Source organism: Sciurus carolinensis, chromosome 10, assembly GCF_902686445.1.
Source record: "Sciurus carolinensis chromosome 10, mSciCar1.2, whole genome shotgun sequence".
Taxonomy (NCBI): Eukaryota; Metazoa; Chordata; class Mammalia; order Rodentia; family Sciuridae; genus Sciurus; species Sciurus carolinensis.
This window is the reverse complement of record NC_062222.1, coordinates 26,752,470-26,777,569: the sequence shown is the minus strand read 5'-3', so window position 1 is coordinate 26,777,569 and position 25,100 is coordinate 26,752,470. Positions and strand designations below refer to the sequence as shown.

The window sequence follows — 25,100 nt, the reverse complement described above, 5'->3', positions numbered from 1 at the left end:
TGCTGTCCAGTACCCCTCCTCTCTGCCAAGAATGGTACAATCTATCTTTTTCTAAAATTGCTCCTCTTAGCCAGGACATGCCTACCTGTAATCGCAGCAACTCAGGAGGCTGAGGCAGGAGGATCGCAAGTTCAAAGCCAACCTCAGAAATTTGGCAAGACCCTGTATCAAACTAATAACTAAAAAACAGGCTGGGGATGGCTCAGTGGTTACATGCCCCCCTGGGTTCAATTACTGGTACCAAAAAAAAAACTCTTCCCCAGTCCAAGTAGGTATTTCCATAGGGGCTCCAGTTACCAGGTAACCACAAGGACAGGAACATCAGTCAAGTGAGGCCAACTGGAACCAATCCTGGGATTTTGAGAATTTACATTAAAGAAAGAAGGTCTGGGCCTCTTTCTGGCTGCTGCCTGGCTGGCTGCAGCCACACCCCAAACCTCGTGGAGAAAACTGATGCAGAGTTCAAGGCAGAGTCAGGTGGTACAGGAGCTCCCAGTTTAGGCATCCCTGAGATCGCCCTCACTTCTCCCACCCCTCGGCCATGGGAACCAAGAAGTCTCCCTTCTACACGGTTCCCTGTTTATTTTTGCAGTGCCAGAGATGGAACCCAGGACCTCACACATCCCAGACGAGTGCTGCACCACTGAGCTACACCCAGCCCTACAGTTCAGATTTCTAGTATTTTGAGAGCTCAGAATCCTAACAGGACCCCCGCGAAGACTCTTGAAGACTAAGAACGCAGGGAACTCAACCTTTCCAGTTTCCTGCACTTCCTTTCTGTGCAAACAACACTTTATTACATACTGTCTGGGTTTTCTGTGCATCAGCTACACATCTGTCGCCATCTTCCACAGCGTTGCAGACATGGATCTTGCACACACCTTCTGAATCTCCCCCTGAAAGAGTCTAAGTGGAGTCTGAGCATCTTAATTAACCCTCACAGAAACTCCAAGATGGAAATTATCTTTTTTTTTTTTTTTTTAATTTTGCAGTGGTGGAGATAACCCAACACCTCACCCATGCTAGGCAAGTACTCTTCCACTGAGCTACACCCCCAGCTCAAAAGAGTATTTTGTATATGTGTGTTTGGTTTGGTTTTATTTTAATAAGAGCCAGGATCTCACTATGTTGCCCAGACTGGCCTTGAACTCAAGAACCTCATGCCTCCTGAGCAGTTGGGCCCAAAGACCTGCACCACCACACCTGACTCTCCATTTTATAGATGAGGAAGCTAAGGCTCATCAAAGAAAAGCAATTTGTCTGAGGTCACACATTTACTAATTGGTAAGGAGATTAGGGATGTGAACCACATTTGCATCCAAATTGCATCACTACGCCCAAGTAGCCTAACACCATAATAAATCCTTGCTAATTAACTTACCAGAAGGCATCATAGATCCAAAACTTACATTTAACCCCCGAATTTCCACTACCCCAAAGTGAATATTCCTCCATCATTAAAAATAATCACAGTAATCAATTAATGTATAAATAAATGAGCTACATGAAAATCAGTCTCTTGAAAAAGTTATAACACAATTTCTCCAAAATTGCTACTGGCAACCTGAAGACTAAATGCTGGCATTTCTCTTAAAGTAATGGGTAAAAGAAATGAATATTTAAGACCACTCTGTCAGAACACGTTGTATACAACTCCCCTGGCAGTGATATTTCAAAACAGCAAAAAGAGATTTGTGAGCACCTGTCAATGTGTGACACGCCTACAGCTCTCCGAGGGCTCGGAGGAATATTCCTGTGTCATCATTAGACACTAATAGTTACTGAGCACTCCCAGGGCTTGCAAGCAAGAACAGAGGCCTTCAGGAAGAAAACGGTTCCCGTCTTCATAGCTTATGGAGGAAAGGGCTAGGGAGACAGGGATGGCATTTCACTGGCAAAGGACCTGAAGGCCACCAGCGCTCATTGCCAATGATTCCGACCTTGAAGGCAACCTTCTCTAGTTCCCCCTGCACAGATCTTCTTGGAGCTCCTGCTAACAAATTAACCTGGGGACAACAATGGATTTCTGAGTGTCTAGCCAAGTGCCTTTGGTTGAAAAGTGCTGGTGTCTGCTGTTGCTGGTGCTGCTGCTTTCTCCCTGCTCCCCTTCTTTTTCCATCTTCATCACGTGGCTTGAGGGCCTAACTGCCACACAAGCATTCTTCTGGGAGCACAACTGTTCCCAGAAAGCCAGAAGATGCTGTCAAAGAGGCATGTTTGTCATACATAAATCTGGCAACAGCACAGCCCAGGGGAGGGCAAGCCCAGCACGTCCCAAAAAATGTTTGCATCCCATGGTGGGAAAAGATTTTGGTAACTTGCATATTCTGGAGAAAGTCAGGCCCTAAAGAATATATACAGGGGGCTGGGGTTGTGGCTCAGTGGTAGAGCGCTTGCCTGGCACACAGGAGGCACTGGGTTTGATCCTCAGCACTGCATATAAATAAATAAATAAATAAAAGATACACTGACAACTAAAAAATTTTTCTTTAAATAAAGGTTAAAAAAAAAAAAAACTTACGAAGGTAAAAGTTAAAAAAAAAAAAAAAAAAAAAAAAAAAAAGAATACATACCATTGCAGCTACAGACTCAAGAATACTCCCGAATGAAAGATACATGTGAAAGGACTCAGTAGACCATGATCTTTCAAGAAAATGTAAATAATTCTGTTCTCAATGTGGCTAGTACAAAGGCCCAGACCTGGAAAGCAGATATTTGTATGATTTGAAAAAACTAACTATTTATAGTTATGAGGGGTCCTCAGCAACAAGGAAAAAGAAAGCAGTCCCAGAGGTTGCTGCAGGGAGTCTAAGCAACAAGGGGACATGGAGAGGGAAGGTCCCCGGGTTAGCAAGCCCCCATCCAACTCAACAAGTATCTACAGGGCACTGGGCACTGGTCTGTGTCTCGAGATATTAACACCAACTCAGCCAAAGCTAATAAACCAACGATCTCTGTCTTTCTACGAGTTTTATGTTTACGTCGTCAATAAACAAAAGACATAGTAAAAAAGTAAACTCTAATTGTTAAAAGACAAGTACAAGAGAACAGAGTAAGCGGGTTGCGAAGTGTGGAGGATCTGCAAAACTCTGAGCTTAAAGACCAGTCCAAGGGGAGGAGGTCAGACTTCCACTGATGTGCCTCAAAAAATTCATTCCATTGCAGGAAAAATAAAGAAAGTCACCCTGTGTTTGAAAGAAATTTGCATAAAATTTGACAAATCCAAATTTCCTAGGAATCTACAGCTCCCTTTCCATTTCTTCTCCTTCACCTTGGTTCAAAATTTTTGACCCAAATGTGGTACACAGCATATTTAATGGGGAAGGTAGGAAAAGACTTAGCCAGAGGCAGAGCAAAGGGAATAATGAGAGACAACAGCAAAGGAGAGACACCAAAAATAGTTGCAAAGCAGTACTTAGAAAAAGGACAAATTCAACAGGACTTTAAATACAACTCAATTTCTCTCCTCAGGAAAAGGTGGCTCTAGGTCAAGGACGGTATGTAAATTTCACCTCTAGTAGCAACCTCAAACACCTGGCAGACCCTCCCTGGAACACCACACTGACCAAGACTAACCAAGGGCTCAGGCCATGGTGAACGAACCAGATGCCATGACTCAAGAGGGGGCAGTGCAGGCACCCAAGCCCCCTTGGCCTTTCCCTCCCAAGGGAGAGCTTAGTGCTTTAACAACAACCAGCAAAGACACACTGGCAACACCAGGAACAGTGAGAGCTGAAGGTATAGTTTGGTCCTGGCCCTGCAGGAGTCTGTAATCTAGCTGGGAAGGAGGACAAATGAAAGATAACACTTGACTACAACTAATGGCTAAGGTCCTAAGATTTCTGAACAAAGATCTGGATGCTAGGAGATTGCTACAGGAAAAGACAGCTAAGAAAGAATGAATGGCACTGGCGTTGTGGCTCAGTGGTAGCGCGCTTGCCTAGCATGTGTGAGGCACTGGGTTTGATTCTCAGCACCACATACAGATAAATAAAGGTTCACTGACAGCTTAAAAAATAAATAAATAAATAAGAAAAATGGTATGTAAGTTTCATCTCTAGGTCACAGGCTAGAATGGAAGACACGGGCTGTGAACTAGGTTACATGAATGCACATGTAAGGCTAGTCCCGACAGAGCTGAGGAAGAAGAGGGAGGGAGGGTGTGTTCAGGAATGAGGAGCACACCAACACGGTAGCCAAAGCAGAAGATCGGCTCAGGACACTGGGCCACCAATGAGTTCAGTATTAAGAGTTCTCGAGAGAAACAGAAGCAGGAGATGTGTCTGTGTTTATGTATATGCTTATTAACAGATTTATTATGAGGAATTGGTGCATGTGATTCTAGAGTCTGAGAATTTCCAAGATTTGAAGTAAGTAAGTCAGAGATGCAGGAGAACCAAAAATGTAAGTTCCCATTTGAGTCTGAAGACAGAAGCCCAATTCCCAGTCACACACAAGCAAGAGAGAGAGAACATGGGAGTAAATTCTTGCTTACGCAGCATTTTTGCTCTACTGAGTTCTTCAACATGTTGAGCAAGGCCCACCCACACTGGGAAGGGCAACCTAAATTACTGCGTCTACCATTCTAATGCTAACCTCATCCAGAAACTCACACAGACACGCCCAGAATGTTTATCTGGGCAACCTGTAGCCCAGGCAAGCTGACATAAAAAATTAACCAACACACCTGGAATTGAGTCACTCCCCAATAGGCCAACAGGACCATGACTGGTGACATGAGCAAAGCTGTAGTTTATAAAATCAAACCGGGGCTGGGATGTGGCCTGATGGTAGGAGGCTCACACACACGGACAACGCCTGGGTTCAATCCTCAACACAACAAAAAAAGAAAGATCAAATATGGCCTGAAAATGGAGAAGGAGAATGAAAAACTGAAAATAGAAACAAGAAGGAAACTATTCTAATTGTCCATGTGATAATAAGAGGCATAGCACCAACCAGAAACATTTATAGGATTCTGTTCAATATAAGGAACTCAGCTGGGGGATTAAGACATGGAGTTACTTGTCTCCCCGTCACTGAATTTGATGTCAGGATCTAAATGCAGACCTACACTAAGGATTGGGAGGAGGAAGCCTGGGATTCTGAAGCTCGGCAGGGAGGATGCAGATTTAGGAAGGAACACAGTTGAGAGTGAGCACTCCCGGCACACCTATACTGACGAGCCTGGAGAACAGCAGGGTGAGTCGATCAGGCCTCGGCAGGATCGGCCAGACCTACTCATTTTGTGATTCACTGTGAAGGAATGACCACTCCTCAGTGCTGACCCAACCCTAAAACATGACCAAGAGGTAGGATTACTCTACGGAAAAAGAGGAGGCACCAAAGCAGCCAGTCCCGAAATGCTGCAAGCGGGTCTATCTACAGCGACTCCAGGGTGCAGTTTCCAAATGGGACATGCAAAGTCCTCAACAGTCACAGGCTGCAGAAGTACAAGGAAGAAATTCAGAGGTCAAACCTAATCACACGGATAAGAAATTACCATTAACCATTCAGTTATTAATATAACCAGCAGGTAAATTCAACGAGTTTGGTGCTTCCTGTAGCAAATCGAGGTCAATGAAAGTCCTGTAATCAGATTTTTCACCAGCACTTAAACTACATCTTGCTTAAAATAAGCTAAAAGCACAAACATTTTGGAATATGCACAAATTAGATTTAAAATATTCAACTGCTCAAAAAGGTGACACAGTGTTGGAGAAGAGACAATAATCAAGAATACTGTATTATGTTCCATTTTCCCACACGAAAGATCTAAATGACCATATACAAACCAGAGTTCCCATGTCCTAAAAAATTCTTATTTTATTAAGAAAAACTTTATACTAAAAAAATCAAAAACATTTATTTTTCCTAATAAAATAAATTGGCCAGATGTCATCCTTATTTGAGGATGCACAGTTTTCTGTTAAACGACCTGCTAAAGGGCCTTTTATTTTTTGGCAATACTAGGGATTGAAACCAGGGGTGGTATATCAGTGAGCTACTTATTATTTTTTATACTGGTCACTGGGAATTGAACCCAGGGATGCCTTACCACTGAGCTACACCCAGCTTTCTTTTTTCTTTCCTTTTCTTTCTTTCTTTCTTTCCTTTTTTTTTTTTTTTTTTTTTTCTCTCTCTCTCTTCCTTTCTTTCTTTATGAGACTGGATCTCACCAAGTTGCTGAGTCTGACCTCAAACTTGTCAGCCTCCTGTCTCAGCCTCCCAAGTCACACTGGGATTACAGGCCTGCACCACAGCAGCCAACTCAAGATCTCATTTTTAAGACAATATATCTCTACATACTTATGTATGTATATAGATAAACAGTGTGGTTGGGTGGGTGCAAGTGTGTATAGAGATTTATATATGTAAATACATTCTTTGAAAGAAAATGAACCAACTGCAAGTCCCATGAACACACACACACAAAAAAAAAAAAATCAGAAAATATTTATTTTGCGGAATAAAACATACTGCTTTAATAGAATGGTTATGAAAAAAAACTTTGGACTAAATGAAAATATTAATCAACTCTTTTAAGATGGTCAATAAAAATTCTGCCACAGGAATTCCTGAAATGTCCCGTCCTCAGTGAGTCTGAGTCATGCAATCTAGCCAACGTATCTTATTTCATGTTTTCTACACACAAAAGAGGAAAATGAGTTCCTTGTACTTTCTACAAGCCCCAAATCCTAACATTGACCTCTGACCAATATTTCCAACAGAGGTAAACTTTAACAATATGAAAGGAGTTAAAATATACTCCTGCACTCTGCAAAACCTCGTGGATTTTCTGAACTCCTTAATGGCATGTCCTAGAATAATGTTCTTAAGAAAATGTGAAAAAAGAAACTATGCTTCATAAAACTAATTAGCAGATCATCCAACAACTGCAGAGTATTTTTATAGCTGTTATCAATTACTATCTCCTCTTTGGGGAACACACTAAAACCAAAAAGAACTTGAAATGTGAAGAAATGAGGTGAATGCCACCTGAAAGATTGGCACTATTATGACCTCTCCTGGTCGTCTATTAATAATCTCTAGGGCTGGGGTCATGGCTCAGTGGTAGGGCGCTTGCCTGGCATGTGTGAGGCCCTGGGTTCGATCCTCAGCACTGCAAATAAATAAATAAATAAATATCCATTGACAACTAAAAAAAATTTTTTTAAATAATGATAATAATTTCTATCCTCAGTCCCATGCCTTAAGAAAAAGGATGCCAATACAACCAAAGTGAAGGGGCACTACCCGAGGAAGTGCAAACTAGAGAAATGTGACATTTTCACATCTGTGACTTTCACCAACCTTCCTACAGAAAACACTCACACAAGTGTTTTAAGTGTTTTAAGATGCTCTCTTGAGCCCTATTCTTAAGAAATGGGAAAAAACCCAAATTCTGCAAGAAGAAACTGTTTAGCCTGTAATATATCTATTTGACATAGTACTATACAGCCAGTTAAAAAAGAAAATTAGGGATGCTCTGTATGCATGGTCAGAGAAATACATTCAATACATATTGTCAAGTTAAAAATAAAAACCAAACCAGGTATGGTGATCCATGCCTGTAATCCCAGCTACTCAGAAGGCTGAGGCCGGAGGATCACAAATTTGAGGACGGACTCAGCAACTTAGTGAGACCCTGTCTCAAAATTAAAAATAAGAACTAGAAATTTAGCTTATTGGTAGAGCACCCTAAGTTCAATTCCCAGGACCAGAAAACAATAAAAATAAAAATGAAGGGCTGGATGTAGCTGAGTGGTAGAGCCCTGGGTTCAATTCTCAACACCAAAAATAAATGAATGAATACCAAGTTGATGGCTGCATGATATTATTCTTTGTTATTAACAACCACAGTGACAAATAAATATAGCTTTATATAAAGAAAAAATTTGAGAGGAAAAATATATATATTTATAGCAGTTTCTCTAGAACATAAGATTATAACATTTTAACTTTCAACATATTTTGGTAATGTTTGATTTTTAATAATATGTATTTATGTGTATAATCAGAAAGAAAAAAGTTTAATTTTAAATTAGAAATATAACTGGAAGAGGAGTTGGAGAGTCTTATTCACAAAGAAAAAGGAAAATAAGGTGTTAACTTTTTTATAATAGTGCTGAAATACCATCAGTCTCTTCCTCTCTTTTGGAGGACAGTAGTATACTTACTTTCAGAACTTCAAAATTAAGCAACACACTTAAATAGTGAAAAAGCCCTCTTAGTGTCCTTCCTTAATTTATCAGGATAAAAGTACATCCCAAATTCTAGTTTATCAAATTCATCTGAGCAGCCAGGCATGGTGGCACACGCCTATAATCCCAGAGACTCAGGAGGCTAAGGTAGGAGGATCACAAATTGAAGGCCAGCCTCGACAACTTAGTGAGGCCCTAGGCCACTTAGTAAGACCCTGTCTCAAAATAAAAATATATATATTAAAAAAAAGGTCTGGGGATACAGATTGCTGGTAAAGTGCCCGTGTGTTCAATCCCCAGTACCAAAATTTTAAAATATTACTTTTAAAAAATTTCAACTGAGAACACTGTCAACTTCTAAACAGCATTGTCTCTAATTCTAAGCAAAAGTAATCATGAAATTAAGAACAACAAATGGTATGGGTTCTGCAGATTTTAAAGCTATTTGAAGCATTTTCATAATGGAAATACAAGGAATCAGAGGTAAGTGTCTTTGACTCCATAGTCCTATGACCTGTGCAAACACTGTAAAAACCAGATAGAAGGAAAAGAAAGCAGAGCCTAGAGAGGTAAATGAGGAACCGCTAGCATGGGGAGATTCTCGATCGGCTTGGGAAAGAGTGCAGACAAGTGCAGGATAGATTTGTCTCCACAGCTACACAACCTCGAGCAAAACTTCCGAGTTCTACACCTCCATCCCACACCTGCAAAATGTAAGAACTGGGAATAAACAATCTTTGCGGCTCCTACTGGCTCTAAAATCCTGACAACAGACCTTTACTCTATCCTCACCAAAGGTTTCTGTAAATGCCAAAACACATACACAAATACACAAAATAAAATTTTATCTATTATCATCAAGTACATTGAAAAAAAAAAAAAAAAAAAAAAAAAAAAGATTCCTGCCTGGCTGTGCCTCAATCTCTGAATTTCATTTCCTAGAAAAAGAAGTCCTCTGACTCTTCTATCTCTTTATTCTGGTAATTACTACCATGTTTGAAAATCACACACTTACATTCAGCAATGTTTCCTTGCTTTTTTAAAAATTTTAGACCTTACCAATAATTCCTTATTTAATCTATCAGGACATCTATTAACCCCTCTTCCCTCCAGGGTTTCCCTTCCAAATGTGATGGCTCAATTTTAGCTCAATTTTATTGGATAGTTACACTGTTGAGACTCAGAGAATATAAAGCTCTTAAGTACATATTTATGCATATATTTATATATAGTCCTATTGTACTGTCCCTGTATGAGTTCTCCTTTTGGTTAATAAGAATTAAGATCCCAGCTGAGTGCGGTGGTGCACACCTGTAATCCCAGAAACTTGGGAGGTCAAGGAAGGAGGATCATAAAAAGGGCCAGGGATGTAGCTCAGAGGCAGAGTGACCTGAGCTCAATTCCCACAGTTGAAAAAAAAAACAAAAAATGATGAAAAAAAGAAACATGATCCCATTTTATATTCAAATACTTCACAAAAACAAATGGAAAAAATTGAAAGCATGGCCTATAAATCAGAAATCCTGAATGAAGATCTGAGTCCACCAAACAGAGCAAAGTATGCACTTAAAATCCCTTTTTATCTTTGAATTTCATGTTTTCTTCTTGTGCAGTCTAACAGAACTCACTGTAAAATGATTAAGTCACAAGGCATAAATATGCTATATGTGAAAGTACTTTGTTAATCATAAGGTTTTATAGAAATGTTCATTTTTGTTACCATCTTTACTAAGAGATTCCTTTAAATAAAGTGCCTGGAGTGTTTGGTCACTCTTAAACCTTGTTTCTCTACCTGGGCTAAAAACTAAGAGTTGGAAGTCTAAGAAGAAGTGTAAAGCAGATACAAATTGTGTTTCAAGATCAAGAATAAGGTATCGGAACATCAGTGGACCTATGGATTTCCTCATGAGACAAGTGTACATACATACGATAAAAATCAAGTGTCTAAGCAGAAATCAGAAAAAATAAATTTGCTTTACATTTGCAGGGAGAAAAGCCATCTTAATTTCCTTCTTAAAAGTGCTACAAGATCATAATTTCATCCCTCAAAGGTAAATCTTGTTTCTTCTAATATTTACCTTCATATTTCTACACATTTATACATCTGTTTCTTGAGTTGTAGTCATTATCTGTTAGCTTCCTATTATAGAAAGAACTTTGCAGAGAAAGTATTTTGAAACTTGGGAGGTCGAGTACAGAACTGTCCAGCAATGTGTTACTGTGACTCTGTAAAAACAGAACACCCTTTTAATTCCTAGTCTTCAAAGGCCTACAACATAGTGCCTCTGTGTTGGAAGCAAGAAGGAAAGGAGCTGGGCAGTCAGGCCTAAATTTTTAGGCCCCTCTAAATCATTCCTTGAGTTCATTTCAGTGATGGCCAGTTGCTCTTGCCCTTTCCATTCACCCCTCCCAGTTTAATCCTGTTCCTAAAGTTCTAAGACAAATAACAAATGGGATCCCGAACTTAATTTATTTCAGGGCAGATATGGACACAATTCTTAGGAACTTTGCAGGAAGAGATTAACCAGAACTAAAAGAAACGAGCCTTTAATTATCTCATAAGTTATTCAAAGTCAAATAATATCTTGTATTAAAGAGTAAATTTGGGGCTGGGACTGTGGCTCAGTGATAGAGCACTTGCCTAGCACTGGGTTCGAGTCTCAGCACTGCATATAAATAAATGAATAAAAAAAGGTCCTTCAACAACTAAAAAAAAATTTTTTTAAAGAGTAAATTTATGGACTGACTCTCTGGCTCAATTTCTGTCCAAAGAAGATCACTGAAGTTCTCCAAAAGTGGACTTTGGCTGTGATCCACTATGTTTGGGCAGGTTCAAGGACCTCATCCTGTCTAGTGACAGGAGTACAAGTGAACTTGAGGTCAGGCAGGTGACCCTGACAAGCAGGCATGGTACATTAAGGAGAGGAAATCTTTTCTCTTAATCAACAGGATAAAGGTGATTAAGTGGGAATTATTTTTCAATGACCTATATAATTTCATCAGGGCTGCTATGACTATTAGCAGAAATCAGCTGACTTCCTAATGAGATGAACTTGATAGCAGGGCCTTCCAGAAAAGCAAAGGGAGTAGTAGGTCCCATCTACAGGGAAGCAACAATTCATAGGCACTGTTTACTACTCCTCCTCCTCCAAAGGGCTGTCTCTCTTTGGTTTGGGGGGCTCTTTGCCTCCAGGGGAGGTAGTGTTCCCTATGCCTGGATGGCTGGGGAAGGGCACCTGCAGAATGATGGAAACCGGCTCTGTTATGAAAGGATGGGTCCAGAGGCTGGGACAGACCTGGGATAATTCCTCAGACCTGCTCACGTGATTGCCAAAATCCCCAGCAAACAAGGCTACAGGCTTGGAATAAAACAAAAGCTAGCTCTACTCCCTCGCTCAAGTGGGGTTAACAAGTGAGCTTTGGAAGGGCCAAGGAAAACATGCACACACACACTATCAATAACAATCACTACCTGAATAGTTTCATGAGAGAATTTACGAAATTGAGCAACAGCCACCCAACAAGTCCTTAAACCAGCGGAGTGCTGCAAACCTGACTGGCACCACCTGTCTGTTGTGTAAGCAAGGAGGTCTGGAGAGGAAAACTGAGAGCCAGACTTGTTCGCCCTTGCCAATCCCTCCCGTAGGATCCAGGCCCACTGCCCCCAGGGAACAAGGAAAGGGGTGGAGAACCTGATGACATCTTTCTCGGTCAAAACAAGCTGGCCCTCTCTTCCCCGGAGTCAGTCACCAAGTAACGTCCTGTGCCACAGCCCGCAGCTCTAGGAACCACCTCCTTCCCGTCATGTCCCGGCCGGACCCAGTATGGGACATTCCCAGCCGGCCCTCCAGCCCCACCTGCACCTCCTGCCCAGATCGCGGGGGCAGGGAAGAAACACTCGGGCTCCTCTCCTTCAAAGCCCTAAATTAGAGAACCCTCCGAGCGCAAAGCTCAGGGCAGCACGCCACGTACCTGCGGCTGCCGCGGCTCCTCCTCACCGCGCAGCGTCCCCGTACAGTCAGAAAGTTTGTGCCGCGGTCCCGGAGCCGCGGGCCCCGGAGCCGCGGGCCCCGGAGCCGCCACCCGCGCTGGGCACTGCGAGGAAGGCAGAGCCGGCTCCCCGCCCGGCCAGGAATCCGGGCCCGCTGCCCTCGCAGGTCCGGGCCCGGGTCCCACGACCTCGGTCCAAACTCAGCAGGAGTACTCGTGGAGAAAGCTGCAGGCGAGACCAGCTCTGGGCGCAACTTTCCGACCGTGCGTCAGCCGGTGGCGGAGCCGCACGGGTCCCGGGCTCGCCCTCGCCCGCCAGTGCCCTCGGGAGCGGGGCGGGGCGGGGGCGGGGCCCAACCTGCCGGCCCGGGGGAGCGCGCCCAGGCCCCGCCCCGCCCGCCGCCGGCCCCGCCCCCGCCGCCCGGACGCGCGGCCGCCAGGTGCGCCGGGACTCGGCGGCGCGCGCTCCGGCCAGCGCGGTTTCCAAGGTGAAGGAGGCGGAGCCTCGGGGAGAAAGTTTCCACCGAAACTTGAACTGGGGCTCCTAGCAGGACGCGTCACCCTCGGGGGCTCGCCTTTCGCCGGAACTTCACCTCTCCACCCGCGAGACGTTAAAGAGAAAGAAAGATAGGAAGAGGGAAACCTGGGACTCGGCAAGGTGCCGGGATTGGGGTCGCCGTTTTGTTGTTTGGCTTTTTAGGGATAGTTTTAGCCTTACGGTTTGTGTATGGGTTTGAGGAGTATATGCATGAGTGTATGTGTCAAAGGTTTACTGACAAGGACCCCCGGGAAAAAAAAAAAAAAAAAAAGTAAGGCTCTTTACAACACGGATGAAACTTCCCAAACTCAGAGCTCCCGGAGTGCAGGTGGGTGGAGGGGACCCCTCCCCAGAGCCCGCCCTCCAGCCGGGGCGGCCTTTGCCTATGGACTGCGAGCTGTGCACATGGTCTCGCCTTCCCTTCTGTCTCCCACGCCCTTTTTGTGCTTGAACCGCGAAGCCAAGCCTCTGCTTTCTGGACTTTAAATCCCAGAGGAGGAATTCGAAACTCTTGGTTAGAAACTCTCTTGGCATTTTCGTGGCCCTGCGGTTAGTGTGGCTGAAACTTGAGGTGAGCCACAATCTGAGCGGATGGGGCCACACCACAGTTTACGGGGGCGGATGTGGAGGTTTTCCACCATAGCAGCATCCATCCTGCTGATCCATCACCAAGTTCTGCTTTGGAGGAAGTATCTTCCTGCCTTTGTTCTCCGTGAATGGCAATCCGGATATAACCAAAATTGGGTATATCTAGTTCCATGTTCTCTCTTGCACCCCTAGAAACTATAGCTGCCTATCACCGCCGCTGCGCATGCGGATAGTCCCAGGAACTCAAGTGAAACTTGCCAAGAATATCTTTCAGGATTCACCAGGTTTCACGTGTGACAAGGGCAGTCAAGAAGTGGCTCCTAAGTATAAATTGGGGAAGACAAGGGAGTTACAGATCAGAGAAGAAACCAAGAATTTCTGCACAGGTCACCTTGGCCTGTTGTAACCTAGGAATGTGGGGGTATCACTCATTCAGCAAGTATCTATTGACTGCTTTTTCCACGCTAGGCACTCTTAGAGGTTGAGAACAAAAATTTAAAAATTCCAGCTCTCGTAAAACTTAGTTTTCAGATGGAAGAAACAGGTGATAAAGAAAATATGTGAACTGACATGATTTTAAATCCTATGGGCATGGAGATATAGCTCAGTAATAGATTTACCTAGCATGCACCAAGCCCTGGATTTGATCCTCAGCAACACACACACACACAACACACACAGAGACACTGCTCTGAGAAAAATTCAGCAGAGAGACCATGTGGGGTTTGTTTTTTTTTTTTTTTCTATTGTAAACAAATGGGATACATGTTGTTTCTCTGTTTGTACATGGCGTAAAGGCATACCATTTGTGTAATCATAAATTTACATAGGGTAATGTTGTTTGATTCATTCTGTTATTTTTTCCCTTCCCCCCCACCCCTCCCACCCCTCTTTTCCCTCTATACAGTCCTTCCTTCCTCCATTCTTGCCCCCCTCCTAACCCTAACTCTAACCCTAACACTAACCCCTCCCACCCCCCATTATGTGTCATCATCCACTTATTAGCGATATCATTCGTCCTTTGGTTTTTTGAGATTGGCATATCTCACTTAGCATGATATTCTCTAATTTCATCCATTTGCCTGCAAATGCCATAATTTTATCATTCTTTATGGCTGAGTAATATTCCATTGTATATATATACCACAGTTTCTTTATCCATTCATCAATTGAAGGACATCTAGGTTGGTTCCACAATCTGGCTATTGTGAACTGAGCAGCTATGAACATCGATGTGGCTGTATCTCTGTAAAATGCTGATTTTAAGTCCTTTGGGTATAGGCCAAGGAGTGGGATAGCTGGGTCAAATGGTGGTTCCATTCCAAGTTTTCTAAGGAGTCTCCACACTGCTTTCCAGAGTGGCTGCACTAATTTGCAGCCCCACCAGCAATGTATGAGTGTACCTTTCTCCCCACATCCTCACCAACACCTGTTGTTGCTTGTATTCTTGATAATCGCCATTCTAATTGGGGTGAGATGGAATCTTAGGGTGGTTTTGATTTGCATTTCTCTTATTACTAGAGATGATGAACATTTTTCCATATGTTTGTTGATTGCTTGTATATCTTCTTCTGTGAAGTGTCTATTCGTTTCCTTAGCCCATTTGTCGATTGGATTATTTGCATTCTTGGTGTAGAGTTTTTTGAGTTCTTTATAGATTCTGGAGATTAGTGCTCTAGCTGAAGTATGATTGGCAAAGATTTTCTCCCACTCTGTAGGCTCTTTCTTCGCATTGCTGATAGTTTCCTTTGCTGAGAGAAAGCTTTTTAGTTTGAATCTATCCCAGTTATTGATTCTTGCTTTTATTTCTTGTGCTATGGGAGTCCTGTTGAGGAAGTCTGGTCCTAAGCCGACATGTTGAAGCTCTGGACCTACTTTTTCATCTGTAAGATGCAAGGTCTCTGGTCTGATTCTGAGGTCCTTAATCCATTTTGAGTTTAGTTTCATGCATGGTGAGAGATATGGGTTTAGTTTCATTCTGTTGCATATGGATTTCCAATTCTCCCAGCACCATTTGTTGAAGAGGCTATCTTTTCTCCATTGCATATTTTGGCCCCTTTGTCTAGTATGAGAAAATTGTATTTATTTGGGTTTGTGTCCGTGTCCTCTATTCTGTACCATTGATCCACCTTTCTATTTTGGTACCAATACCATGCCGTTTTTGTTACTATTGCTTTGTAGTAGAGTTGAAGATCTGGTATTGCGATACCCCCTGCTTCACTCTTTCTGCCAAGGATTGCTTTAGCTATTCTGGGTTTTTTATTCTTCCAGATGAATTTCATAATTGCTTGCTCTATTTCTGTAAGGTACATCATTGGGATTTTAATTGGAATTGCATTGAATCTATATAGCACTTTTGGTAGTATGGCCATTTTGACAATATTAATTCTTCCTATCCAAGAACATGGGAGATCTTTCCATCTTCTAAGGTTTTCTTGAATTTCTTTCGTTAGTGTTCTGTAGTTCTCATTGTAGAGGTCTTTCACCTCTTTTGTGAGATTGATTCCCAAGTATTTTATTTTTTTCGAAGCTATTGTGAATGGGGTAGTTTTCCTAATTTCTCTTTCTGAAGATTCATCACTTATGTATAAAAATGCATTAGATTTATGTGCATTGATCTTCTATCCCGCTACTTTACTGAATTCACTTATGAGATCTAAAAGTTTTCTGGTGGAATTTCCTGGTTCCTCTAAGTATATAATCGTATCATCAGCAAATAGGGATAGTTTGAGTTCTTCTTTTCCTATTCGTATCCCTTTAATTTCTTTGGTCTGTCTAATTGCTCTGGCTAGAGTTTCAAGGACGATATTGAAAAGAAGTGGTGAAAGAGGGCATCCCTGCCTTGTTCCAGTTTTTAGAGGGAATGCTTTCAGTTTTTCACCATTTAGAATGATATTAGCCATGGGCTTAGCATAGATGGCCTTTACAATGTTAAGGAATGTTCCCACTATCCCTATTTTTTCTAGTGTTTTGAGCATGAAGGGGTGCTGTATTTTATCAAATGCTTTCTCTGCATCTATTGAAATAATCATGTGATTCTTGACTTTAAGTCTATTGATATGGTGAATTACATTTATTGATTTCCTGATGTTGAACCAACCTTGCATCCCTGGGATGAAACCCACTTGATCATGGTGCACTATCTTTTTAATATGTTTTTGTATGCGGTTTGCTAAAATTTTGTTGAGAATTTTGGGTTCATTAAGGATATTGGTCTGAAATTTTCTTTCCTCGATGTGTCTCTGTCTGGTTTAGGTATCAGGGTAATATTGGCTTCATAGAATGAGTTTGGGAGGGCTCCCTCCTCTTCTATTTTATGGAATACTTTGAGAAGTATTGGGATGAGCTCTACTTTAAAGGTTTTGTAGAACTCGGTTGAGAACCCATCTGGTCCTGGACTTTTCTTTGTTGGCAGACTTTTGATGACTTCTTCTATTTCATTATTTGAAATTGGTTTATTTAAATTGTGAATGTCCTCCTCTTTCAGTTTAGGCAATTCATATGTCTCTAGAAACCTGTTGATGTCTTCGAAATTTTCTATTTTGTTGGAGTATAGATTTTCAAAATAGCTTCTAATTATGTTTTATATTTCAGTCATGTCTGTTGTGATATTTCCTTGTTCATTCCGAATTTTAGTGATTTGAGTTTTCTCTCGTCTTCTCTTTGTTAGTGTGGCTAAAGGTTTATCAGTTTTGTTTATTTTTTCGAAGAACCAACTATTTATTTTGTCAATTTTTTGTATTGTTTCTTTTGTTTCAATTTCGTTAATTTCAGCTCTGAGTTTAACTATTTCCTGTCTACTTTTGGTGTTGGTCTGTTCTTTTTCTAGGACTTTGAACTGTAGTGTTACATCGTTTATTTGTTGAGTTTTACTTCTTTTATTAAATGCGCTCCATGAAATAAATTTTCCTCTAAGTACTGCTTTCATAGTATCCCAGAGATTTTGATATGATGTTTCTTTGTTCTCATTTACCTCTAAGAATTTTTTAATTTCCTTCCTAATATCTTCTGTTATCCATTCATCACATAATAGCATATTGTTTAATCTCCAGGTGTTGGAGTAGTTTCTGTTTTTTACTCTTTCATTTATTTCTAACTTCAATCCATTATGATCTGATAAAATACAAGGTAGTGTCTCTATCTTCTTGTATTTGCTAACATTAGCTTTGTGGCATAATATATGGTCTATTTTAGAGAAGGATCCATGTGCTGCTGAGAAGAAAGTGTATTCGCTCTTGGTTGGATGGTATATTCTATAAATGTCTGTTAAGTCTAAATTATTGATTGTGTCATTGAGATCTATGGTTTCTTTGTTCAATTTTTGTTTGGAAGATCTGTCCAGTGGTGAGAGAGGCGTGTTAAAATCACCTAGTATTATTGTGTTACAGTCTATTTGGTTTCTAAAATTGAGAAGCATTTGTTTGACATACGTGGATGAGCCACTGTTTGGGGCATAGATGTTTATGATTGTTATATCTTGCTGATTTATGCTTCCCTTAAGCAGTATGAAATGTCCTTCTTTATCCCTTCTGACTAACTTTGGCTTGAAGTCCACATTATCTGAAATGAGGATGGATACTCCAGCTTTTCTGCTGAGTCCATGTGCATGGTATGTTTTTCCCCATCCTTTCACCTTTAGTCTATGGGTATCTCTTTCTATGAGGTGAGTCTTTTGCAGGCAACATATTGTTGGATCTTTCTTTTTAATCCAATCTGCCGGTCTATGTCTTTTGATTGATGAATTCAGGCCATCAACATTCAGGGTTATTATTGAGATATGATTTGTATTCCCTGTCATTTGGTTCATTTTTTAAATTTTATTTATTTATTTTTTTTTTTTGACACAACTTGGTTCCTCCTTTATTTGACAGTTCCTTTAGGATAATTCCTCCCTTTGCTGATTTGCTTCTTTGTTTTTTATTTCTTCCTCATGGAATATTTTGCTGAGAATGTTCTGTAATGCTGGCTTTCTTTTTGTAAATTCTTTTAGCTTTTGTTTATCATGGAATGATTTTATTTCATCGTCAAATTTGAAGGTAAGTTTTGCTGGGTATAAGATTCTTGGTTGGCATCCATTTTCTTTCAGAGCTTGAAAAATGTTGTTCCAGGCCCTTCTAGCTTTTAGGGTCTGGATTGAAAAAATCTGCTGATATCCATATTGGTTTCCCCCTGAATGTAATTTGCTTCTTTTCTCTCACAGCCTTTAAAATTCTGTCTTTATTTTGTATGTTAGATATTTTCATTATAATGTGCCTTGGTGTGGGTCTGTTGTAATTTTGTGTATTTGGAGTCCTATAAGCCTCTTGAACTTGATTTTCCATTTCATTCTTCAGATTTGGGAAATTTTCTGATATTATTTCATTGAATAGATTGTTCATTCCTTTGGTTTGTTTCTCTAAGCCTTCCTCAATCCCAATAATTCTCAAATTTGGCCTTTTCATGATATCCCATAGTTTTTGGAGATTCTGTTCATGATTTCTTACCATCTTCTCTGTTTGTTCAACTTTGTTTTCAAGGTTAAATATTTTGTCTTCAATGTCTGAGGTTCTGTCTTCCAGGTGTTCTATCCTATTGGTTATGCTTTTTATGGAGTTCTTAATTTGGTTTATTGTTTCCTTCATTTCAAGGATTTCTGTTTGGTTTTTTTTCAATATCTCTAACTCTTTATTGAAATGATCTTTTGCTTCCTGTATTTGCTCTTTTAACTGTCGATTGGTGCTATCATTCAAAGCCTGCATTTGCTCTTTCATCTCATCATTCAGTGCCTGCATTTGCTCTTTCATCTCATCGTTTGCCTCCCTGATCATTTTAATTATGTACATTCTGAACTCCCTCTCTGTCATTTCTTCTGCCATGCTGTCGTTGGATTTTATTGATGTAACATCTAGATTTGTTTGGGGCATTTTCTTCCCTTGTTTTCTCATATTGTTCAGGAATCAGTGGGTCATTAAGATATTGCAGATTTCCTCTATTGACTTATAATGTCCCTGAAGATTGCTAGTATATCCCCTCTTATCCTTCAGTAGCCTGAAGTCTTGGAGAAAGTTGATAATGCAGTGCTCCACAAAGAAGCTGCCTCTCTAGGGTTGGTGACTCTCAGGTGGGGTATATTCCCTGCTAGTGGGCAGAGGTGCCTCCACTTGTTGACCAATGGTCATCCAAAGGGGAACTAGGCTGCGGGCTGAGGCAAGGCCTGTTTGTGCCTGTGTCTCTGGTTTTACCGTCCTTGTGGTAAAACCTCACCCAGCAGGGAAGACTCACCCAGTGGGGAGGTCTCGCTGGTCAGTTCCCCTCCTAGAGGTTCCCCTCAATCTACAACTACTGCCTGGGCTGGGCTGTCTTCCTCTGCAACGTTCCCAGGAGCCCGGACCTACCTCCTGGGCCTGAGAACCTCACCCTTCGCAGTCGAGTCTCCTTTGGCTGCCTCTCCTCAGACAATCTGCCAACAGTCCTGGAAACTTCGCTCCGCCCCTAGGCTCTTCCACCAAGAAGCTGCCTAGGTCCTGGGACCCTGCTCTGCACCTAATCGCCTGGCTATGCGGCCCCTCCTCTGAGCCGCCACCTGGAACCCCGTACAATAGCTCTGAGACCCAGAGACCCGCCACACACCTCTTCCTCTGGACAGCCGCTCGGTGTTCCGACGCAGTCACTAGGAGTCCAAGCAACTCACTTCGCGCCTCCTCCTCCCGCCATCCGCCCGTAGCCCTAGGCAGTCACTCCGAGTCCAAGTGACCCGCCCTCTTCCTCCTCCTCCTCGGGGTAGCCCCCCGGGTGTTCAGGAGCGGTCGCTCTGAGACCAAGCGACCCACCGTGCTCCTCCTCCAGGCAGGCCACCGGTGTTCAGGAGCGGTCGCTTTGAGTCCAAACAACTCACCACTTGCCTTCTCCTCTGGCAACCGCCTGTGGCTCTGATGCAGTCACTCCTAGACCAAGCGACCCGCCGCGCTTCTCCTCTTCCTCCGGGCAACCCCCCGGGTGTTCAGAAGTGGTTGCTCTGAGTCTAAACAGCTCACCACGCAGCTCCTCTGGCAACCGCCTGTAGCACTGATGCAGTCACTCCTAGACCAAGCGACCCGCCTCACTTCTCCTCTTCCTCCGGGCAGCCCCCCGGTGTTCAGAAGCGATCGCTCTGAGTCCAAACCGCTCGCCACGCAGCTCCTCCTCAGGCAGCCGCCCAGAGCCCCAGTGGTTGCTCCGAGTCCAAGCGCTGTGCTCAGGGGTGCTCTTTTAGATAGGTTGATCAAGAAAAAGCATCTGGAGAAGGTAACTTTTGAGGAAAGACCTGAGGGAGGCTAAGGTCTGCACAGGCAACTTTCTGAGCAGAGAATTACTGAAGACCCTGAGGCAGGAGTATGCCTGAGTGTACTAGGAGCAACCAAGAGGACAAGATGGAAGAATGGAGAAAATGAAGGCAGAGAAGCAAGAGCTAGGGGTGATGCAGATCAGGTGAATGAGGTGGGAGCCATTGGAGGATTTTGTATAGAAAAGTGACTTCTAGCCCAGTGTAATGGGATCATGCTTTAGCTTGGGATAAGTCCCTGAAAAGCCCATGTGTTGAAGGCTTGGTCCCCAGCACTATGGGGAGGTGGTAGAACTTGTAGGAGACGTGACCTAAAGGAATACTTCCAATCAGATGGGAGTATGCCCTGGAAGGGAATATTGGGATACTGTCTCCTCATTCCTCTGACTATTCCCCCACCCCATTTTCTCCCTCTTGCTCCCTCCCAGCCTTTAGGTGAGAATTTTCTCCTTCAGGGGTTCCACCATGATGTCCTAGCTCAACACAAGCCCAAAAACATCAAGTCAACCAACCATAGACTGAAACTTCCAAAATGTGAGCCAAAATAAACCTTTCCTTTTTATAAGTTAATTATCTGAGTTATTTTGTTACACTAATGGACTGCTGACTGATACAGATCACTTGGACTTCTGGGTTGAGAATAGACAGTAAAGGGTAAAAGCTGAGCACAAAGACCAGTTACTTAGAAGGCTATTAAAATAGTCCTGGAACAAGATACAGTGCCTTTGACCAGGGAGAGAGTAGTAGAGATGATGATCTGATAGTGTTTCCTCAGAGAGTGGATGTGGGTTGAAGGAGAGATGACAAGAATGATTCTGAAGCTTTTGGTCTAAGCAGGACCATTAAAAAAATCCTCACCTTATAAAATGAAGAAAATAATACCTACTTCAACAAATATGAATCTGATTCATATTTGTTATGCCCAGAGTTATTGTTTTAAAGGAAATGTGTCTTACTAAAAGTAAAGAAGTGAATAACAAAGAGAGGAAGAAAGAACATTAAATAAAGACATAATAAATGAAGTCCAACCAAAAAAAGCAATGGAAGAAATGAAGTCTAACAGAGACACATAAGATGGACTATTATGATCCTTTCTTCTAAGATCTGCTTCCTCAATAAGACAAACTATAGCATCAGTTTGTTATACAGTAGAAAAAATATTCACAATGTGTAAGAGGCAATGAGTTTTGCTTGCTACTCCTTAAAAAGAATATTTTCAAATAAATAAGATACAATACTAGAAATATAGCCAAAGGAGGTAAACAGAAAATTCTCCAAAAAAATGCAAATGGCCAATATATGAATTTCAAAAGTCCACCTATTGCCTAGCATGGATGAGGCCCAGGATTCAACCCCCAGCCCAGAAAAAGAGAAGAGTTTGACCATACAAATACTAGAATTTAGAAATTTTGAATAATATTATCATGCCGAATGAAGTATGAATTACAATAATTTTTAGCAATGTGTAACTAATCTTTAAAATGTACTTACTTTTTGAACCATTAATTTCACTTCTAGGAATTTATTCAAGTATTTACTTACAATGTATAGGTAAGATATTCATTATACTATTATTTAAAATGCAGTGGAAAAGTTGCAAATACCCTAAGCATCAAACAAAACAATTATTAAAAGCACTTTATATGTTATGGTACAGCCATGTTATGCTATACTGGCAGGTTTTAAAATAATACTGTTGAAGGGCTGGGGATGTAGCTCAGTGGTAAAGTACCTACTTAGTATGTGCAAGGGCTTGGTTCAGTCCCTAGTACTGAAAAAAAATTTTTTTGTTGTTTTTGAAAAATATCTATTACATGGAAACCTGTTCACAATGTAATTGTATAAAATAAGCCTATTATAAAATAATGAGTAAAGTAGGGTTCTCCTTCCAAATGTTAATGATTATCTTGATAGTAGGGTGACAGTTTATCCTTTCTGCTTTTTGCTAATCCTAAATTTTCTGCCATAAATAAATATCACTTTTCATTAGGAGTGGAATTGCTGGATGGTAGACTGGGTGTGGGATGAGTTTTAATACATATGACAGAACCATATGCCAAAGCAGTTATACCAATTTTCACTCCCACCAGAAATCTATAAGAATTCTGGCTTGGAACAATATATTTTTAAACAGCATTGCATCCAGTAAACAGCCACAGGTATTAACCTCTGCTTCATAAATTATGGTAATTAAAATAAGTACATGGTTGCAAATGCAGATATTAGTGCTATCATTTGGATCTGGCTAGAGTTTGGATTAGTTCCCACCTTGGCTGCTATTGAAAGGGAATGGGAACATTAAAAGGTGTGGTCTGAGGGAGGTTTTAGGTCATTAGAGCAGGCCCTTGAAGCGACTGTGGCTATCTTCCTCTCCCTTTCTCTTCCATTCAGGCTACTGTGAGGTAAGCAGTTCCTCGACCTTGCACTCCCACCATGTTGTCCTGTGCTGCCACAGGGCCAAAGCAACAGGGTTTATCAGTCATGAACCAAAAGCCCTAAAAACTGTGAGCCAAAATAAACCCTTCCTCTTTTTAAGTTTATTTATCTCTGGTATTTTATCATAGTAATGAAAAGTGGAGTAACATAATGGTAACTTTTTCCAAATTGCATTTTTCATTATCTAATCTTATTTTTCCCCTCTTTAACTGTGTTGCATACAGTACTTTAAAGCATGAAATTAGATTTCTTTAATCCAGAAGCCAGGTAAGTCTCCTCTCTTACTGGCTTTATTCCCACTTATAAATGTAATTATGTCAAAATTGTATTATGCACTTTTCAAATTGTTAAAAGATTTAAATAAAAAATAGAAATCTGGGATTATATGAAAACAGAAGAACAGTATCTCATTATTAACACACAGACACACACTCTTCTTCCAGAGAGCTCATAGGACTGTAGATCTTAACGTTCCTGTGAGAAAGTGGACAAAAGGTATCTATCTTAAAAAAAAAAAAAAAATAGCAGACACTAAGGCACAGCATAGGGAAGTGAGTGGCCCAAGACACGATTCAAAGCTGTCCCTTCATTGTACCAGATACCTTGGAATCTAAACTAAAACGAACATTGTCATTCATAGTCAGATTAAATCTAAATTGAAATTATCTTCTAAAATGGATTCTCTTAAAAGAGCTCAGAAACGAACAATGTGTAGCCTGTTAGAAAATTAATCATCCTGTCAAGAAATTCTTCTTCCTAACAAATACATTAATAAAACCCCATTGCTTTTGAATGGCCTCATCTCCTCTGGAAATGATCAAGTGGTCAGCTCCACTCCACTGAAGATGTGAGGCTTATTTCTTCTCAAAACTCTTCTCAAACCCATCCATCTTGTCTCTTAAAGTGAATCACTATGGCATGTTAAGAGCTCAGGCTTCGTAGCAGATGCAGCCCCCAAACGTATTCAAATCCCCCTCTACTGCTTTCCAGCTTTGTGACCTCAGTCAAGGAACTGCATGTCTTGTGCTTTAGCTTTCCCCCAGAAAAGGGATAATAATAGCACCTACATCTCTGGAGAAAGAGAGAGAGGAAATGAATTTCTGGATACAGACCAGGACACATGATAAGCACTCAATAAAATTAATTTTCAAGGCAATTTCCAAGAATTTATCATAGGAGAGTAATTGTGACTAAGTAGAAAGATTTGTGTATAAGTATTATACCAGCAAGATTTTATAACATCGAATTTTTACCCCAGCAACTTAGCAAGGTCCTGTCTCAAATAAAAATGTTTAAAAGGACAGGAGACTGTGGTGGCACATGCCTGTAACCCCAGCAACTCGGGAGGCTGAGGCAGAAGATCACAAGTTAAAGACAAATCTCAGCGACTTAGCAAGACCCTGTCTCAAAAGGATACATAAAAAAGGACTAGGGTACATTGCTGGTAGGACTGCAAATTGGTGCAATCATGCTGGAAAGCAGTATGGAGATTCCTCAGAAAACTTGAAATGGAGCCACCATTTGACCCAGTTATCGCTCTCCTAGGTTTATGCCCAAAGGACTTAAAATTAGCATACTACAGTGAAACAGTCACATCCATGTTTATAGCAACTCAATTCACAATAGGTAAACCATGGAACCAACCTAGGTGCCCTTCAACAGATGAATGGATAAAGAAATTGTGGTATATATACATAATGGAATACTACTCAGCCTTAAAGAAGAATGAAATTAGGGTATTTGCCAGTAAATGGATAGAACTGGAGAATATTATGCTAAGCAAAATAAGCCAATCCCAAAGAACCAAAGGCCAAATGTTTTCTCTGATATGCAGAAGCTAATTCACAATAAGGGGTGGGGGAGAACAGAGGTACTTTGAATTAGACAGAGGGGAGTGAGGGGGGACGTGGAGTTAGGAAGGATAGTAGAATGAATGGGAAATCATTACCCTATGTACATATATGATTACATGACTGGTGTAATTCTACATCAGGTACAACCAGAAGAATGAGAAGTCATACTCCATTTACATATGATGTGTCAA

The 25,100-nt window shown here is 41.4% G+C and overlaps 1 protein-coding gene across 4 annotated transcripts in view; it reads right to left on the bottom strand.

Moving 5' to 3' along the window:
- The window catches only part of Fhip1a (FHF complex subunit HOOK interacting protein 1A), a 233,038-nt gene extending 220,769 nt beyond the window's left edge, over positions 1–12,269 (bottom strand). For all 4 annotated transcript variants that reach the window (XM_047566954.1, XM_047566953.1, XM_047566957.1 and 1 more), the window contains exon 1: positions 12,177–12,269. The gene's annotated coding sequence lies outside the window, so the exon portion shown is untranslated. The remainder of the gene's footprint in view (positions 1–12,176) is intronic.
- Positions 12,270–25,100: the final 12,831 nt, after the last annotated feature.